The sequence below is a fragment of the Scylla paramamosain genome, chromosome 41, assembly GCF_035594125.1.
Source record: "Scylla paramamosain isolate STU-SP2022 chromosome 41, ASM3559412v1, whole genome shotgun sequence".
NCBI classification, from domain to species: Eukaryota; Metazoa; Arthropoda; class Malacostraca; order Decapoda; family Portunidae; genus Scylla; species Scylla paramamosain.
In genome coordinates, this window is record NC_087191.1 from 4,966,125 (window position 1) to 4,984,466 (window position 18,342).

At 38.8% G+C, this 18,342-nt stretch overlaps 1 protein-coding gene across 9 annotated transcripts in view; it reads right to left on the reverse strand.

Moving 5' to 3' along the window:
- LOC135092853 (nuclear hormone receptor HR96-like) overlaps positions 1–18,342 on the reverse strand; it is a 211,426-nt gene that overhangs the window by 170,050 nt on the left and 23,034 nt on the right. Inside the window, exon 4 of one of the 9 annotated variants that reach the window (XR_010263095.1) lies at positions 10,637–10,768. The exons of the other annotated variants lie outside the window; for them this stretch is intronic. The gene's annotated coding sequence lies outside the window, so the exon portion shown is untranslated. The remainder of the gene's footprint in view (positions 1–10,636; positions 10,769–18,342) is intronic. 9 annotated transcript variants of the gene reach the window in all.

Below are 18,342 nucleotides of genomic sequence, written 5' to 3' on the forward strand. Positions count from 1 at the left end.
TAGGTATAGAGTCATCTTTTCCAGGTCCCACAACTCCCAGGTAACAGATATTAATTATTTGATATATCAATATATAAAATTTATATACTCAGAGAGAAAAAATTGTATGAAATCTTTACTGTTATTTAGAAACTAACATCAATAAAACTCAATCTGGCTGTCATGGAATTTTCCAGTGCCTTATAGACCAGCTAAAATGCAACCATACAAAAAATAAGGTAAAAAATATTCAACAAAATCAAAACTAAATTGAACTTTGAACTTAATCAAAGCAAAAAATCTTCAATACCAACTTTAAATCAATACCCAATTATAACTGAAATCTTTTAACTAAAGCAGAAAGAAACATATCACAAAATCATCACCCCTTCCCCCCAGTGATGACACTGGTGGCTTAGTGGAGGGATATCTGTTACCTGGAGTGAGGTACCCTAAAGGGAGAAATGGAAAGAGTGAGCCTTGTGTGCCATGGTCAGCTGCCCTTTGATTTGGATGTGTAAGGATTTTTAGAGCACCAGGAGGTAAAACCTAATAACTGAACCCATGATGTGTGTATTTGCTGATTAGGAAGCAATGATATTGAGGATGGTAAATATCACAGACATCAAGGAAGCAATTGAAAGTAACTGTGATGTCAATGTAGTGCTGGTGCTAGAAGAGCCACGAGAATATCCTGATGAGTATCCTGTGAACCTAACTCAGTATAATAAAATTAAAAATGGTATCAATAGAAAATTAGAGTAACAGTAAAATTAGAGTAGAGAGCAATTGAAAGTAACTGTGATGTCAATGTAGATCTGGTGCTAGAAGAGCCACGAGAATATCCTGATGAGTATCTTGTGAACCTAACTCAGTATAATAAAATTAAAAATGGTATCAATAGAAAATTAGAGAGAAAGTTACCCAACACCAGATCCATTCAGTTTAACACACCAACTTATGAGAGTCAATTGTCATCTGATTTGTACATTTACAGAAGAGAAGAAAGACCTAATGTGTGACAAAACTGTTCAGTGCATTAGGGAATATCTTTCAGATAATGAATCAGAGTAAGGGACATTAGTGATGGCTATGTTACCAGACAATTTACTGCTGACCCCATCACAGTATGTAATAAGGAATCAAATCATTGCCAGAAACTAACCCATCACTAAAGTCCACCCCTAACTGGTCAAAAATAGATTCCATTGAGTCAGAATTTAAAACAGAGGAAACCCATCAGCTGACAATAGAGGATTTACAAAATAAAATAACTGACATGTGAGATAATTGCTTATCAGAATGATGCAATTGAAAATTTGAATAGGAGGATGGCTTCACCACTCAAAGCCTCAGTCACTTCCCCTTTTGCCTCATTCTTAGTAAAACCTTGGGATATCCCAGAACTGTCCTTACATGATTTAGAGGGTATGGAAGCAGAAGGAAAACTGCATATGCTCTTGGACAGAGTAGAACAAGTTTCCACAGGCGATGAAGCTAGAGTGCAGATTGCCAAGACTAGATTGAGCCCTCAAATTGCCTTGTTAGTACAAAGTCAACAACAGAAAAATTTGTGTCAAACCTGGGATTTCCTCAAAACTTTTCTTTAAAATTAATTTACCACTGAGATGAATTTTGACAGGACATGGCAGCAAATTGAAGAGCTGCAAATTTAGATGTCAATATGCAGTAATAAAAACTAACTTCCCTAAAGAAAAATTTCCAAGTAGAGACCAAACAATAAAAAGAAAACTTTGTCGTGGATTGCCATCTGAGGCCTGAGAGAAACTGGAGACTTTCTTAGAAGAGAGCTACCCTCTAACTAAATTTATATATAGAGTTGAACATGAGAGACAATTCCTTTCAGCAAAATCTTATTCAGCCATGTATGCAGTTAAAAGGGGAGGAAAAAGTGAGTCAGAAAAAACCAGCCTGTGATCAGGATGCATTACTAACCCAAATTAAAGAACTGTCAAGGAAAGTGGAAGGTTTGATGAAAAAAGGGCAATAGGAAGAAGTGGTGCACTTACTACCATAGGAATGATCATGACACCCAGGAGTGTTGGGGACCACCAAAGACTAGATACCATAGTTGACTAACTCAGGAGAATACCTCCCCTACCATATCCATCATTGTAAACCAACAATTAGAGCAGAATTAGTAGACACCAGTAGTGGCTGTACTTTAATTCAGCATTCAGCAGCACTGAAACTAAATTGTTAAATTAATTAGAGACATGCCATGCCCCTCCTGAGAGGAGTAACAGGGACACCCTTAAGAATATTGGGCTCAGTGTGGTTGAAGATAGGAATAAGAAGAGAAAAAGTATGAAAAAAGTGGATCCCCATAGTACCAGATAGATATCTGAGTTCAGAGCTGTTGTTGGGATGTGATGTTCTGGGAAAAGATAAACTAACCTGGGATAATAAGGGACAAACTCTAATATGGCAAAATGAGTTTTATCCTATCAGTTTTGTTCAGAAAAGAGGACAAGTAGAGAAAGTCACTGTTATTCCTTGCAAACCTAAGACCATTAACCAGCTCAGGGTTGAACAAAAAGTGAATCTGATGCCTCACCAAAGAAAATTCATTCCAATCAATGTTAAGGAAAACCTAGGAACTACAGTAACTATCCATCCAGAAAAGAATACCAAATGTCCTCCATTCCCATTCTGTAACACGGTGAATGAGCAGCAACAAATATAATTCCCAAGTGAAAATCCATGTAAAGTCCACATCAAAATTTCTCCAGGATTTTACTTAGGGTCTTATGAAATAGAAGTGGTAGATGAGGCAAAGATATTTTCAATCAATCCCATACAAAATTATTTAATGGCATACATGGACCAAACTGAAACTGAGGGCAGCAGAGAGGAAAGACTAAGACAGTTACTAACAGCCCTTTAGTGGACCAAACCGAAACTGAGGGCAGCAGAGAGGAAAGACTAAGACAGTTACTAACAGCCCTTTAGTGGAAACACCTAACCAAAAACCCAAAAGGAGAATCTCAGCTCAGTTGTTCCGATATATAATAAATTATTAATTATTGACTCAAATGAAATTGAAACTTTTAACCTACCACCTGCAAATATTAAAATTTCTAGCCCAACACCAGTAAGAGCACCCAGGTATAGATATCCAGCAGCTGCTAAAGAGATCATAACAGAGATGCTGAGAGAAATGGAAGGGAAACAGATAATAGAAGCATCAATAGCAGCATGGCTTAGTCCCATAGTTTTAGTCAATAAACCCGATGGAACCAAAAGGATGTGCGTAGATTGTAGGGCAGTAAATAAGCATTTAGCGGCCGACATTTACCCCTACCATGGCTGGAACAATCATACTCTATTTACGACTGCTAGAAGCACAAACCCCTCCCTCACGGCGAAGCCTGGCAGGCCCTGGAATCTATCCTCATTGGCTGGCGGTGTCCCAAGGTGTGGCGGAGGGTTTGACATTGTTTTAGTGACCTGATAAACACTGCCGGATACCTGACCCTCCTAGATGGTGGTCTACCTTTCACGTATTACTGCTAATCCCTTGAGTCCCTCACCCAGGACGAATATTTCCTCTCCCCCCCCTCTCTCTCTCCCCCCCTCTCTCTCTCTCTCTCTCTCTCTCTCTCTCTCTCTCTCTCTCTCTCTCTCTCTCTCTCTCTCTCTCTCTCTCTCTCTCTCTCTAAGATATAATATATATATATATATATATATATATATATATATATATATATATATATATATATATATATATATATATATATATATATATATATATATATATATATATATATATAAATTGTTTATATATACAAATACATTAGAACCTTAGTTTTAGAGTTTAATTCGTTCCTGAATTCCGTTCGAAATCCCACTGAAATGAGCACCGAAAACTGTTTGTTTACACTCGAGGCTTTTCAACAGGATGAAATTTACCTTATTTCAAAGATAGAATAACTGTCTTACACTCTGTGTCTCTCTTCCAAATATATATAAACAAAGTAAATATTTATAGAAACTATAAATTAGTAATAAACAGCAGTTTTTGCTATGTCTTTTAATATTTAAAATCAAGTAACTTTGTCCTAAAACTGAATTATGGTACTGCAACTGAAGCAATGAGTTCAAAATTTTGTTCAAAAAACAGTTTGTTCAAAAAGTGAGGCATTCAATAACCAAGGTTCCACTGTAGTATAATTAATGAATAAAACACCATGTCAGCAATGCAAGATGTGGTTGACCCGTCATCAGTGACGCACCTTGTTGCCCAGGGACAAGCCACAGGCTTGGCCAGCTGGAGTAAGGACCTACCAAGCATTACCACTCTCTTTCCCATGTCTTAGGTGAGAGGTTGGATATTTGCAATCCAGGTGTCCCTAAGCACCTCAAGATAACTAATATCATTCTCTCAACAGCCCAGAAATTTACAAGACTATATATTCCTCACTCCATGTCTTCTCATCAAATGCTACAGACTTGCTTTTGTGTTCAAGTAATAAGACATTTACTACAGGCAGTGAAGGAATGCTTTTCATGTACTCAAAGCAAAGAGTAAGTGTACTGGTAAAGAAACAAGGAAGCACTGTAAAATGCACGCTTTTCACTAAACACGGCCAACCAGTAGCAAGCCAGAGCATTGATCCCCTGATGTGCTCCACCCAAGGGGAGGTGCTTGTGGCTCTTACGATCATAAACAGACTATAGTGGAAACAGCAGCAGGTCATAAGTGTTATGCCACTCTAGGTTTGAAAGAAGTATATTTTCAGGTAACCTTACATGAAGACGGTCATGATGTCACCATCTTCAGTGATGGTGTCTCCTTGTATAGTATTTAGGAAACTCCCTTTTGGACTTTCTTGTTCCCCAGCTATTTTTTTCCAGGCAAATTGCTCAAATCTTAGCCCCATTAGTAAGAGGTCAGAAATTATCTTCATGATGTCATTGTGTGAGCCCATGATTTTAATACCCTAACCAGATTTTTTTTTCTTTTTTTTTTTTTTTTTATGTAGGAAGGACACTGGCCAAGGGCAACAAAAATCTAATAAAAAAAATGCCCACTGAAATGCCAGTCCCATAAAAGGGTCAAAGCAGTGGTCAAAAATTGATGAATAAGTGTCTTGAAACCTCCCTCTTGAAGGAATTCAAGTCATAGGAAAGTGGAAATACAGAAGCAGGCAGGGAGTTCCAGAGTTTACCAGAAAAAGGGATGAATGATTGAGAATACTGGTTAACTCTTGTGTTAGAGAGGTGGACAGAATAGGGGTGAGAGAAAGAAGAAAGTCTTGTGCAGCGAGGCCGTGGAAGGAGGGGGGGACATGCAGTTAGCAAGATCAGAAGAGCAGTTAGCATGAAAATAGAAGACAGCTAGATATGCAACATTGCGGTGGTGAGAAAGAGGCTGAAGACAGTCAGTTAGAGGAGAGGAGTTGATGAGACGAATAGCTTTTGATTCCACCCTGTCTAGAAGAGCAGTATGAGTGGAACCCCCCCAGATATGTGAAGCATACTCCATACATGGACGGATAAGGCCCTTGTACAGAGTTAGCAGCTGGGGGGGTGAGAAAAACTGGCGGAGACGTCTCAGAACACCTAACTTCATAGAAGCTGTTTTAGCTAGAGATGAGATGTGAAGTTTCCAGTTCAGATTTTACTTCGGCAAATCACGTGTCTGCTAGATGGTGCCGTTCACATGAGATACACTACACTTCGCCACACAGTCAGTTACTGCGCAGACACCACACAAGTCGGACGTCGGTCTCGCCTCCTGTTAAGTTGTTACGACTTCTGTTATCGGTGAGTGATAGGAATATTAAAGTTTTCTTGTTTGGATTGTGTATTATGATTTCCATTACCTGTTATAAGGGTGGAATATTGTCTTTAATTATCCGTTACCTGATTATAGGGCGGAGTATTGCCTATGGATATCCGTTACCTGTTAAGGGCGGAGTGTTGCCTATTTGAATCCGTTACCTGAATTAAGGGCAGATTGTGGACTATAAATATCCGTTACCTTGTATAAGGGCGAATTATTAGTTATATGATATCCGTTACTTGATATAAGGCGGATTATTGGCAAATATTTTAAGCAATATATATATATGACCATATTTGGACACTCTCGTGAGCCAACATAGGTGCGAGATGGTTCCATCTTGTTACCCATTATTGGGGCAAGAGGAATATTGCCTTATTTACAAGCCCGGGGGCAATTGACTTCCCAGATTACTAAAGGGAAAAAATTTTTTGATTTACAGTTGCCCTGTGTGAGAGATTAAAGCACCCGTGAAGTTATAAAAAGAACTGCTGTTGGAAAGCGTGGCGTCTTGTTAACATTCGCCGCCATGTCTAGGACGCCTTCTGATGCTTGCCCCAGTCCTGAGAGATTCAGTACTACCAGCATGCCATGCAACTCAGCTAAAATAAAGGAACTACACAAGGGGAGTAAACATGATGAAGAAAGATCCACATCCAAGAGCCGTTCTACTCGTCATGAGAGGTTAAGTTACTCTCGGTCACCTTCCCCTTCTCCAAGATACGATGGTGAAGACAGCACTGCGCCTTCTTTGGGCATGATTATGGATGCTTTGACTGAGTTGAGGAGGGACATGGACAAGCTTAAGAAGGAAAATAGGGCTGTGAAGTCACAAGCAGTTCATAACAATGCTCCCCAGTCGGTGTCAAATAATACTTTGGTGCCAGATTCTCAGGAATCACAGGCAGGATTTTCTGGATTTAGAACTCCACTGAGGGAGGACAGTGATGAGGAAGAGGAAATCCAGAGGGATGTTCCTCATGATAGCATACTGTTACAAGGTGCTAAGAATTATGGACCCACGGAAACTGTCTCAAAAGAACTTGACAAGGAAATTGCTGCAATGGTGAACCACCTGTTTATTAATGGCATGAGGCAGGAAGATTACAAAGCCATTGTAGAGGATGAGGTGACATTTAGACCAAGTAACTGCCATGCATTAAATCAAGTGGATTGCAACACATAGGTCCTGGATGCGCTGCCTGCAGAGGCAAAGAAGGCAGACTTCCGCTTAAGGGAAGTGGGAAAAGATATTACCAAGGCAGCTACTATTGTTGTTAAATCGCTTACTGTGCTAGACAAGGTGGCACGTGATGAAGAGCACCAAATTATCGCAAATGAGGTGGCCATGCTCAATGGTGCATTGGCATTATTGGGTAATGCCCACTACAGAAATAACTTGACCAGGCGACATATTATAAAGAGGGACATTAATCCCAAATATTCTCATTTGTGTGCTGACAAGGCTCCCATGACGGGTCTATTGTTTGGGGATGACCTGTCACAAGCCACCAGAAAGGCTGAAAACCAAGTTCACTTTTAAGAAGCCTACATCTTGGACTGCAAGCAGTGACAGATTTGGTGGAGGTAAACAACGTAATTTTTTTGCCAAGGCCTCCACCCGTGGATTCCAATCCAGATATCAGCCATATGGTTTTCGCAGGACGCCCTCCAGTGGTGAACACAGGCGCTCCTACCCTGCTCAAGCTTGAACAACAAAAAACGTGAGAGGCCGGGGTCAACACAACCCCCGGCGTTAACCCAGGTGAGAGAACAATTCGAGGCTGGGCAACTTCACAAGTTTATCAATAAATGGTGTGTGATTACAAGTGACCTGTTCATTTTGGATATGGTGGAACATTGTCATCTGAATATAGATGAAGCTAATATCGGATATTTATTTAAAGAGGATATACAGTATGTCTTTAGTGAGGAAGATAAACTGATTATGTATCAGGAGGTTAAAAATTTGTTAGAGATAAAGGCCATCATAGAGACACATAGACAGGATCAACAAATACTTTCACCAATTTTTCTGAGGAAGAATAAGACTGGGGATTATAGGATGGTGTTAAATCTTGAAAAACTGAACAGGCATGTAGAATATACTCATTTTAAAATGGAAAATTTTGAACAAGCATTACAGTTGCTTAGTCAAGGAGATTATATGGCTTCTATAGACCTTAAGAAAGCCTATTATTCAGTAAAAATTGCAGAGGAACAACAAAAATATCTGTGTTTTAGATGGTTGGATAAGATTTACCAGTTCACATGTCTACCTAACGGGTTTTCGGATGGTCCTCGTCTATTTACAAAACTTCTGAAGCCAGTTTTCTCTACACTTAGGCATAAAGGCCACAACATCACTAGTTATATTGATGATACGCTTCTGTGTAGTAGCTCTTTGACAAGATGTTTTGATTGCATGAATGACACCATTCAGTTGTTGCAGAGTGTAGGTTTCTGCATGAATGTGGAGAAATCTGTTTTGAGTCCCACTACGCGTATTGAGTATTTAGGTAATGTGATAGATTCGGTGGCCATGACAGTTACCTTGCCGGCGCGTAGGAGGGATAAGATTATACAGCATTGCTCTCTTTTATTCAATAGACAGAGAGAAAAAATTAGAATTGTGGCAAGAGTGATTGGCCTGCTGGTGGCAGCAATCCCAGCTGTAGAGATGGGGAAAATGCACTATAGGAGGATGGAAAGAGCAAAGATCAAGGCCTTGGAAGAGGCATGTGGAGACTTTAATAGATGGATGAACATTACAGAGGAGATTAGAACAGATCTAAACTGGTGGATTAAGGAATTGGAGAATCAAAACAGGAAAATATTCAGAAATGCACCAGATACTGAGTTGTTCACAGATGCTTCAAATCTAGGATGGGCAGGTTGCCTAAATAACATCACTACCAATGGCAGATGGTCCCCTGAAGAGGTGCGTTTGCACATTAATGCACGTGAATTATTGGCTATATTATTCTCATTGAGATCTTTTACACATCTCCTTAGAGGTTTACACGTCAAGGTGTTATGTGATAACACCACAGCGATTAATTACGTGAATGAGATGGGAGGTATTAAGTCAATAGTTTGTGATGACATTAGTAGGGACATCTGGGAATGGTGTCTTAGTAATGGGGTATGGCTGACAGCTTCCCACATACCAGGCAAATGTAACGTCATGGCCGACGAGGCGTCACGTTCCTTTAATGACAGACATGAGTGGCAGCTGAATGAGATGATATTTAAGGAATTGTGTTCTATATTTGGGAATCCTTGTATAGACCTATTCGCTTCACGTTTGAACAAACAAATGACTCCATTCTGTGCATGGACACCAGATCCAGAGGCTGCATATATTGATGCATTTACAATTCCATGGGCTAATTTTAAATTGGTTTACCTCTTTCCTCCCTTCTCTCTGATCTCTAGATGTCTGCAGAAGTTAAGGGAGGAAAGGACCAGAGGATGGATCATAGTGCCACTTTGGCCATCACAACCGTGGATGGGGATGCTCCTTCGGATGCTAATAGACGACCCTCGGGTCATACAGAGAAGGAAAAATGTGCTAATGCATCCATCAACTGCAGAGGAACACCCAATAATGAAACACACAAATTTGATGGCTTGTCAGTTGTCCGGAAACAACTTGGAGAACGTGGCATATCTAAAGAAGGTACGGAAATCATTATGGCCTCTTGGAAACCAGCAACAAGTAGACAATACAGCACTCACATCAAGAGGTGGACACTCTTTTGTAGTAGATGGAACATTAATCCCACTGCACCATCTGTAGTACATATATTAAACTTTCTGACTCATAACTTTCAAAGGGGTGTGGGTTATGAAAGCATTAACACGGCAAGAGGGGCTCTATCTGCAATAGGAATTATGGTGGAAGGCTGCAGAGCAGGCAATCACCCACTCGTCAACAGATTTCTGCGGGGAGTCTTCAACTTACGCCCTTCTACACCCAGGTATGCAACGACCTGGGATGTGAAACTCGTATTACAAAAGATAAGACTCATGGAACCACTACACAGCCTAACACTGAAAGACTTATCGCTAAAAATGGTGATGCTGATGGCAATGACACAAGCAGCCAGGATCCAAACTTTGCACTTATTATTGTTGGTGAATATGGCATTTGGAGAAGAATCTGTTTCAGTTTTGTTAGGAGGTAACATCAAGCAATGCAGGCCAAAATTTAATGTTCGTACTATTGTATTTAAAGCTTATCCTCAGGATTACAGATTGTGTGTAGTTAAGACTATGAAAGAATATATAAAAAGAACTGAGAAGCTAAGGACAGAATCTGGAAATGCAGATGGGAGACTACTCATAAGTTATATAAAACCTCATAGGAGTGTTTCCAAGGACACAGTGGCAAGGTGGCTTAAGACCATGTTATATAAGTGTGGGATTGATACCAAGAGGTACACAGCAGGTAGTATTAGACCTGCATCAGTGTCTAAGGCCAAGGCACTGGATGTGCCTATTGCCACCATCATGGCAAAAGCTGGTTGGACACAGGAAGCCACATTTGCTAAATATTATAATAAGGATATACAAGGGGAAATAGACCCTTTTCAAGAAGCAGTGCTAGGCTCAGTATAATTTAAGGTTTGAAATGTTATCAGCAGTAAAAATCATGTTCTATTTTCATAAATGAAATTAAGTTTTTGTAATAGGAACTTTTATTTACACCTATTTACAAAATGTGAATTTTGACAGAACCCTTTACATACAACACCCACATGACTTTAAAATCTCATGTGAACGGCACCATCTAGCAGACACGTGATTTGCCGAAGTAAAATTACAGAAGTACATGAGACTTACCGTAGGTTAGTTGAAATGTGCTTCGGATTTTGTGAGGCACATCACGTCTGCTAGATGGTAGAGTTCACATGCCCTCCACTCCATCCCTTTGTTAATTGATGATTCTTGGTTTACACAACAAAAATTCACTGACTGGAAGGGTTGGGAGATAATAATTCATGTGGGTAGTTGTATCTTTAAAGACTGACTGTGTGGCGAAGTGTAGTGTATCTCATGTGAACTCTACCATCTAGCATACGTGATGTGCCTCGCAAAATCCGAAGCACATTTCAACTAACCTACGGTAAGTCTCATGTACTTCTGTAATTATAACTAAAGGACAGACCGAGGATGTTCAGTGTAGAAGAGGGGGACAGTTGAGTGTCATTGAAGAAGAGGGGATAGTTGTCTGGAAGGTATCAAGTTGATAGATGGAGGAATTGAGTTTTTGAGGCATTGAACAATACCAAGTTTGCTCTGCCCAATCAGAAATTTTAGAAAGAACAGAAGTCAGGCATTCTGTGGCTTCCCTGCATGACATGTTTACCTCCTGAAGGGTTGGACGTCTATGAAAAGACATGGAAAACTGCAGGGTGGTATCATCAGCGTAGGAGTGGATAGGACAAGAAGTTTGGTTTAGAAGATCATTAATGAATAATAAGAAGAGAGTGGGTGACAGGACAGAACCCTGAGGAACACCACTGTTAATAGATTTAGGAGAAGAACAGTGACCGTCTACCACAGCAGCAACAGAACGGTCAGAAAGGAAACTTGAGATGAAGTTACAGAGAGAAGGATAGAAACCGTAGGAGGGTAGTTTTGAAATCAAAGCTTTGTCTCAGACTCTATCAAAAGCTTTTGATATGTCCAAGGCAACAGCAAAAGTTTCACCAAAATCTCTAAAAGAGGATGACCAAGATTCAGTAAGGAAAGCCAGAAGATCACCAGTAGAGCGGCCTTGACGGAACCCATACTGGCAATCAGATAGAAGGTTGTGAAGTGATAGATGTTTAAGAATCTTTCTGTTGAGGATAGATTCAAAAACTTTAGATAGGCATAGGCAGGAAATTAAAGCAATAGGACGGTAGTTTGAGGGATTAGAATGGTCACCCTTTTTAGGAACAGGTTGAATGTAGGCAAACTTCCAGCAAGAAGGAAAGGTAGATGTTGACAGACAGAGCTGAAAGAGTTTGACTAGGCAAGGTGCAAGCACGGAGGCACAGTTTCAGAGAACAATAGGAGGGACCCCATCAGGTCCATAAGCCTTCCAAGGGTTTAGGCCAGCGAGGGCATGGAAAACATCATTGCAAAGAATTTTAATAGGTGGCATGAAGTAGTCAGAGGGTGGAGGAGAGGGAGGAACAAGCCCAGAATCGTCCAAGGTAGAGTTTTTAGCAAAGGTTTGAGCAAAGAGTTCAGCTTTTGAAATAGATGTGATAGCAGTGGTGCCATCTGGTTGAAATAGAGGAGGGAAAGAAGAAGAAGCAAAGTTATTGGAGATATTTTTGGTTAGATTAGTTAAACTATTTAAAAAAATAACTGAGTGGAGCAAAACTAAACCTTTCTAAGTGTAAATTTGGACAAACAGGTAAAATTCTTAGGTCATATTGTTTCAGAAAATGGCTGTCATCCAGACGCTGCAAATGTAGAGGCAGTAATGAGGATGAAACCTCCCACTAAAGTAAAGGAAGTACGACGTTTCATTGACATGTGCGTGTCTTATAGGAAACATATTCAAAATTTTGCTAAGATTGCTGCCCCACTCACTAACTTGACCAGATCAAATGTGGAATTTAAGTGGACCCAAGAATGCCAACAGTCTTTTGAAACCCGTAAGTCAAAATTAGTAGAAACCAATGTTCTGGCAAAAGCAAATTTCTCCAAAAAAGTTTATAGTTACCACTGATTCAAGCAATCTCATGTGGAGGGAATACTTAGCCAAATTCAAGATGACAGCACTACCTCAGCCATAGGGTATTTTTCCAGAAAACTTACGGATGCAGAAAATAGATACTTGGCCACTGACAAAGAAGCTCTAGCTGCTGTATTATTGTGTAGACACTTTCAACATTAACTCTAGAATACAAAATTTACAGTACTCACAGATCACCAACCATTAGTCAACATATTCAAAAAGAAAACTAAGTCCCCCAAGAATGAACCAGTAGATAACTGAGATCAAAGAATATAATTTTGACATAGTCTATGTAAGGGAAAATATAATTATGTGGCTGACCAACTTTCAAGGCCTGTGACTACCAATCCAGCAAATCAGTGAATTAGCCTAACTGGGGAAAACTAAGGCACTTAGAGAATCACAAATGGGGCAAGACCAATGGAGAGCTATGATTGAATACTTGGAGGAAGGTCAGATTCCAAATAAATGCTACCCCAGGATAACCCTCTCCCAATGTACAATGTATGAGGATTTACTGTATTATATGACAAAACAAAATGATGGCAGAGTAAATTTCAACCTTGTAGTTCCAAGGTGCCTTAAAGAGGAAGCCCTTAAATTTGCACATGTTAAGTCAGACCATTTAGGCCAAAAAAAAAAAAAACATTAACCAGGGCTGAGAGTCTGTTTTATTGGTATAATTTGGTAATGTAAAAACTAAACCAACAAACAAAAGGAAACCTAGGACTTCAACAGCAATGGTAAGAGTTGCCTGCTGTACATTAATTTTTAAGCAGGACAGGGATAGATTTAACTGACATGACTGCAGGCATCAATAACAATAGGTATGTACTCACAGTAGTGGATCATTATATTAGGTTCACTAGGTTTTACCACCTCAAAAGTATGAATACTGAGGAGGTACTAAGAAACATAGCAAATTATATAGCACATTTTGGTAGCCCTTGAGGGATAGTCTCAGATAATGACAGGGAATTTACAACATGGGATTTCAAGGGATTTTGCAGAAAGCACCAGATAGAGGTCCACTACAACACCCCATATCACCCCCAAGGCAACGCCAGTCTGGAGCACCAGCATAATATACTGAAGATGATGAGGGGTACTCTCTACTGACCCAAGATGCTGACCCAGTGCCAGACAATACTCAACACAGCTGTCCACACTATCACAGCCCAACAACCATACTTCGCCTTCTTCTCCCGGTATACCCCCAAGTTAGCTGGTGGATGCTTGCCTAGCATAAAATAAGAAGGAGTGGCATAAGCCCATCAGCTGATAAAGGAGACACAAGAAAATGTGCTACCATTATAAGCAGATTGCAAACCAGGGGTGAAGAAATGAAAATGTAGAAGTGAACTCCCTAGTATGGGGAAGAAATAAGATTTTCTTGCCAAGTATGTGTAAAAAAACTCAATGTGAAGTGAGTCAGTCCATACTGAGTGGTGAAAGTGTTGAGGGATGATGGCAATTATGTCCTTATAAACTTGTTTAATGGGCAGACTCTCCAGCACCCTGCAGAGAAAGTAAAACCATATTGGGTGATGGAACCTCAGGAAATTAGAGTGCCAGAGACTCAGCAGGTAGGAGGCACAGCCAGAATGAAGAGACCTCCCAGAAGGTGTACAGAAGAGTACCATGTTGATTTTTAAGGTGTAAGAATAGGTGGTGGTTACTAAGCTGGGTGAATCACAGCAGGCCTGCCTCTAAGACAGTGAGAAAGGACAAAAGGAGGAAAAAAATTATTGTACTACAATTACAAAACAAAAGGGTCCTCCTATGGAGAAAAGTTCAGAGACTTGGTCTTTACTGAGGTAGAGCCAAAGTGCCAAACCATACATCTTTCTAATGGTGCAGAAGTGAGTGTCTTCACGACATTTTTTATATATATATATATATATATATATATATATATATATATATATATATATATATATATATATATATATATATATATATATATATATATATATATATATTTTTTTTTTTTTTTTTTTTTTTTTTTTTTTTTTTTTTTTCATTAATATTATTATTATTTTTTTTTTACGTAGGAGGGACACCAGCCAGGGACAAAATTCTGAGAGACTACCTGTTGGGAATGATAGCTGAGTGATTGGTTAACTGTATTTTTCTGTTTTTGGATGACTGATTTGTGTTTATTTTTCTGTGTATATATATATATATATATATATATGTTACAGTCAATACCTGAATCCAGACAATTTGTAAAGTGACTTATTTTTTCAGGCAATTTGTGAACTGCCTGGTTAGGTTAGGTTAGGTTAGGTTAGGTTAGGTTAGGTTAGGTTAGGCAGTTCACAAATTGCCTGAAAAAATAACTTTACACTTTACAAATTGTCTGGATTCAGGTATTGACTGTAACATATATATATATATATATATATATATATATATATATATATATATATATATATATATATATATATATATATATATATATATATATATATATATATATATTCATGATTTTATTTTTGGGATGTTAAGTTAGGGATCTCACAGAGCCATATGTGCACTCCAAGAGAGCCAGTCTCTCTTTTGATTGAGAGGGTCACATTGCCAGTACTTAATTATAAAAAGGGATGATGGGAGACAGGTCATTGAATCTCAGGGGGACATGTTTAGCCAAACACAAGAATCTCAGTTGAGGTATAAAATTAAGAATATCTAAAAAGAGGGAAAAGAGGAATTGAGAGAGAAAGGATAAGAAGGTAAAATGAATGAGTTGACACCATACCACCCACTCCAAATTATATTTTCTATTTTTTAACATGTGTGATAATTGATGTGGGTGATATTTTTTATACAGTTGTTATTTTTTGTACAATTTATATTTTTGATATGTCTGTCATGTGGTATGTTTAGATTAGGGTATATTTTGAGAATGTGATTTTTCAAAACCCCAATGATACAGCCAATGATACATGGAACTAAATAGCAAATAGGAGGAAAAAAGTAAAAGAGAGAGGATAACATCATTCAAATAATAATCCTGTGAAAACTTTTTTTTTTTTATTGTTAACCTAAAAGAATAGTCATGAATATAAAAATTGACTTTCTTCTTGGTTATGTAAAAATAAAATTTTGTATATACTTTTGCAATCAGTAAAACTTTAGAACAAGAAAATTAAATCTAGAGAAAGGAGTGTACTTTGAAACACTTCTGTGTTGCACCTCTACAAATCTTAAAAGCCACTACTTGAGGTTATATATATATATATATATATATATATATATATATATATATATATATATATATATATATATATATATATATATATATATATATATATATATATATATATATATATATATATATATATATATATATATATATATATATATATATATATATATATATATATATATATATATATATATATATATATATATATATATATATATATATATATATATATATATATATTTTTTTTTTTTTTTTTTTTAAGGAGGGACATTGGTCAAAGGCAACAAAAATCCAATAAGAAAAAAAGCCCACTGAGATGCCAGTCCTTGAATAGGATCCGAAGCAGTAGTCAAAAATTGAAGGATAAGTGTCTTGAAACCTCCTTCTTGAAGGAATTCAACTCATAGGAAGGTGGAAACAGAAGCTGGCAGGGAGTTCCAGAGTTTATCAGAGAAAGGGATGAATGATTGAGAATACTAGTTAACTCTTGCATTACAGAGGTGGACGGAATAGGGGTTAGAGAAAAAAGAGTTTTGTGCTGCAAGGTAATGGGAGGAGGCAGCTAGTAAGATCAGAAGAGCAGTTAGCATGAAAATAGCAGTAGAAGATAGCAAGAGATGCAACACTGTGGCAATGAAAAAGAAGCTGGAGACAGTCAGTTAGAGAGGAGTTGATGAGATGAAAAGCTTTTGATTCCACCCTGTCTAAAAGAGTGGTATGAGTGGAACCCCCAGACATGTGAAGCATATTTCATAAATGAATGGGTAAGGCCCTTGTACAGAGCTAGCAGTTGGTGGGGGCAGACTGGCAGAGATGCCTCAGAACTTCATAGAAGCTGTTTTAGCTAAAGATGAGATGTGAAGTTTCTAGTTTAGATTATAGGAAAAGGGCAGATTGAGGATGTTCAGTGCAGAAGAGGAGGACAGGTGAGTGTCACTGAAAAAGAGGGGATAGTTGTCTGGAAGACTGTGTCGAGTTGATAGATAGAGAAATTGAGTTTTTGAGGCATTGAACAATACCAAGTTTGCTCTGCCCCAATCAGAAATTTTAGAAAGATCAGAAGTCAGGCGTTCTGTGGCTTCCCTGCGTGAACTGTTTACTTTCTGAAGGGTTGGACGTCTATGAAAAGACGTGTAAAAGTGCAAGATGGTATCATCAGCATAGGAGTGGATAGGACAAGAAGTTTGGTTTAGGAGATCATTGATGAATAATAGAAAGACAGTGGGTGACAAGACAGAACCGTGAGGAACATCACTGTTAAAACATTTAGGAGAAGAACAGTAACTGTCTACCACAGCAGCAATAGAATGGTCAGAATGGAATCTTGAGATGAAGTTACAGAGAGAAGGTAGAAGCCATGTGAGGGTAGTTTGGAAATCATAGCTTTGGCAAGACTCTATCAAAAGCTTTTGATATGTCTAAGGCAACAGCAAAAGTTTCACCAATATCTCTAAAAGAGGATGACCAAGACTCAGTAAGGAAAGCCAGATCACCAGTAGAGTGGCCTTGAAGGAACCCATACTGGCGATCCGATAGAAGTTGTGAATTGATAGATGTTTAAGAATCTTCCTGTTGAGGATAGATTCAAAACTTTAGATAGGCAGGAAATTAAAGCAATTGGATGATAGTTTGAGGGATTAGAACAGTTTCCCTATTTAGGAACAGTCTGAATGTAGGTAAACTTCCAGCAAGGAGAGACAGATGTTGACAGACAGAATTAAAAGAGTTTGACTAGGCAAGGTGCAAGCATGGAGGCGCAGTTTTGGAGAACAAGAGGAGGGACCCTATCAGGTCCACAAGCCTTCCGAGGGTTTAGGCCAGCGAGAGCATGGAAAACATCATTGCGAAGAATTTTAATAGGCAGCATGAAGTAGTCAGAGTGTGGAGGAGAGGGAGGAACAAGCCATGAATCATCCAAGGTAGAGTTTTTAGCAAAGCTTTGAGCGAAGACTTCAGCTTTAGAAATAGATGTGATGGCATTGGTGCCATCTAGTTGAAATAAAGGACGGAAAGAAGAAGAAGCAAAGTTATTGGAACTATTTTTGGCTAGATGCCGGAAGTCATGAGGGGAGTTAGATCTTGAAAGATTTTGACACTTTCTATTAATGAAGGATTTTTTAGGGTAATTGGAGGGCAGACTTGGCATGGTTCCCAGCAGAAAAATAAAGAGCATGAGATTCTGGTGATGGAAGGCTCAAGTACTCTTGTGGGCTCTCTCTATCATGTATAACACAAGAACAGGCTGTGTTAAACCAAGGTTTGGAAGGTTTAGGTCGTGAAAAAGAGTGAGGAATGCATGTCTCCATGCCAGACATTATCACTTCTCTTACATGCTTGGTAGACAGAGACGGGTCCCTGACACAGAAACAGTAGTCATTCCAAGGAAAATCAGCAAAAAAGCTCCTCAGGTTCCCCCAACTAGCAGAGGCAAATCACCAGAGGCACCTCCACTTAGGGGGATCCTGAGGAGTGACTGGAGCGATAGGACAAGATACAGACATGAGATTGTTATTAGAGGAGCCCAACGGAGAAGGCAGGGTAACAGCATAAGCAAAAGGATTAGAGGTTAGGAAAAGGTCAAGAATGTTGGGCTTATCTCCA